The 2,821-nt window shown below is 34.2% G+C and overlaps 1 protein-coding gene across 2 annotated transcripts in view; it reads right to left on the bottom strand.

The window, feature by feature from the left end:
* The window catches only part of LOC118735397 (transcriptional regulator ATRX-like), a 101,676-nt gene that overhangs the window by 7,818 nt on the left and 91,037 nt on the right, over positions 1 to 2,821 (bottom strand). The window lies entirely within an intron of this gene.

The following is a 2,821-nucleotide window of genomic DNA, read 5'->3' as shown; positions in this document are numbered from 1 at the left end:
AACGTGGTGTACGAAGTGAAATGCATGGGAGGAGAAAATGTAGACTGCAACAAAATATATATAGGTACAACGAAAAGAACACTGGGAATCCGTTTAGCAGAACACGAAGCGGACATAAGAAAGGAAAAGAAAAACACAGCACTCGCACAACATACATATGTTAGAAAACAGTCACACAGCTGATCTTGCAAACGCCAGAATAATAGATGTAGAAAAGAGAGAGAGGACAAGATACACACTAGAGAGCCTTCGCATATTAGAGAATAGAAAAAGAACTATGAATACAAAAGAAGACACGGATGATATTGCGGCTACTTATTTATTATGTTTGTGACAAGAAAATCAGTATGACAAGTGTACCAAACGATAATGGTACAATGCTCTAGCTTTTAAGTGTTTATGTTTTAGTGTTTATATGTTTATGTGTTTATATGTTAACAAATATACGTATATGAAAGTAAGTTTAAATATTTGCTGCGTGATAAATTCAAATATTGAGACTTTATTAACTACATGTTCAATGTAACTTTTGTTCCTAAGCTCATCAAAATTAATAAAATTTACGAAGAAAATTGGCCAGAAAATAAGATATTATATTAAATATTTTTCGGAGAGCCTGCCGATAAAGATCTTTTTGTTTATTTTATTTTAACATCAACGAAGGAGGAAACAAGGGAACATGAGACATTACTACAAACATATGAAGTATAAATACGGGGAGGATACATGCATGAACCTAAAGCATTACAGCAAACAAAAACAAAAACTAACAAGACTAACAGCACAACTAAAATTCTTACTGGAATGCAGAAAATACGACATAATACCCAACCACTTGACAAATGCAGCAACGAGAATAACAATAGAAACCACATCACCAAATATAAAGCAACAAATAGAGAAGGCGAAACGATTATTTCTCAAAAAATTACTGAACATAGAAATCACACAGACAAATATAAACATCAAATCTACAGAGACCAAATGGGGTATACTGAACGACAATTAAAGCGCAACCTTAGTGAATTCGATTTAAACTCTTTCTTTTCCGACCAAACCCTTCTAAGCCAGAGAGTTGCAAAAGAACAGGAGACAATACAAGCACAGAAATTGGAGAGGCTAAAATATAAAAAATTACAAAATCTGGGTATCTGTGTAAACAGCGACTGGTTCGTAAACAAAACCAACATACATTTTCCCGAAGAAGTGAAATGGTTGCTCTCTCTCGGTAGGAAATTTACAATTCCTACAACAAGTACCAGTCTGCAGCCGATAAAAATTATTTCCGAAATGGAACAAATAATACACCAAATAGAGGATGAGAGAACAAAAGAAATGGAGAGAAGCAGGCTAAGCAACAGAATATTGCAATACAAACGGCAATCAAACCATAACCCAGTGGAAAAATTCATACTTCACACTTTCGACAAAACTAAAGCCTTTTTACAAAAACACAAGGAGGACATTATTATAACAGACTCAGACAAAGGAAACAAAACAGTAGCAATATATAAAACAGATTATAGGGAAAAAATGAATAGCTTGCTAGGAGACAAAAACACATATAGAATAGCAAGAAATGATCCAACAAATGCACTACAAAAACAGAATAATAAATTGGTCGGCGAACTTTACAAAAACAAAAATATAAATATTAAAGAAAAGAAACAACTTACCTGCACCGCAGCGACTGCGCCCAAAAATCCATAAACCGAACTTACCCCTACGTCCTATAGCGTCATCTGTCAGTGTCCCGTGTTATGGTCTGTCAAAATTTATTGGAAAATTCTTAGGTGACTTAACGTCGGAGGAATACAACATACGAAACTCATTGAGACTGAAAGAAAGATTGGAGAAGGTGCGTATATGTGAAGAGGACTTATTAGTATCATTTGACGTGGTGTCATTATTCACCAACATTCCCACATATCTAGCCATCAAAATAATAATGAGCAAATTCAGTCAAATTATTTCTAGAACAAACATACCAAAAAACAAGTTTTTGGATCTCTTAAACTTCTGTCTTAAAGATAACAATTATTTCATGTACGATGGCAAAATATACACACAAAGTTTTGGGATGCCGATGGGTAATCCCCTCTCCCCGACTATAGCAGATATAATCATGGACGACTTATTGGATAATACAATCTCGGAATTAAAGAAACTTCACAACATTGACATCAAATTCATAGCTAAGTACGTGGACGACATCTTCGCGATAGTGAAACGAAACGACGTAGATATTATTCTGAAAACATTAAACCGGTACCACAACAAGCTGCAATTTACTATTGAAAGAGAGGAAAATTTCAAGAAATTACGAAATATTACTGGACTGGTACTCCAAGCCTATATCGTCTGGACGAATAATAAATTTTCTGTCCTCGCAACCCATGAAATATAAAATTAACGCAGCAAAAAATTTGATAAATAAAATACTGACCATAAGCCATAAACAATTTTTAGATGAAAATACAAAGAAAATCTACAAAATCCTCACAAACAACAAATACCCCAGTCACCTTATAAAAACTCTAATAGAACAAAAATTAACAGAAGTAAACAACAATGAAAATAAAATAACACCCACCGCAACAACAACTGAAACAAAACAATACTTTAGCGTTACATACATACCTAAGTTGACGGACAAATTCAACCACAACATAAACGAACATAAGAAAAACATAACTCTGGCGTACAAGTCAAATTGCACACAGTCCACAATCTTCACAAAAACTAAAAGTCCGATCGAAACCTACCAACAAAGCAACGTGGTGTACGAAGTGAAATGCATGGGAGGAGAAAATGTAGACTG

This window comes from Rhagoletis pomonella, unplaced genomic scaffold (genome assembly GCF_013731165.1).
Source record: "Rhagoletis pomonella isolate Grant_MI unplaced genomic scaffold, Rhpom_1.0 Rhpom_scaffold_00003, whole genome shotgun sequence".
In the NCBI taxonomy this organism is placed as follows: Eukaryota; Metazoa; Arthropoda; class Insecta; order Diptera; family Tephritidae; genus Rhagoletis; species Rhagoletis pomonella.
Note: the sequence above shows the minus strand (reverse complement) of the source record. Positions and strands in the feature narration are given on the sequence as shown.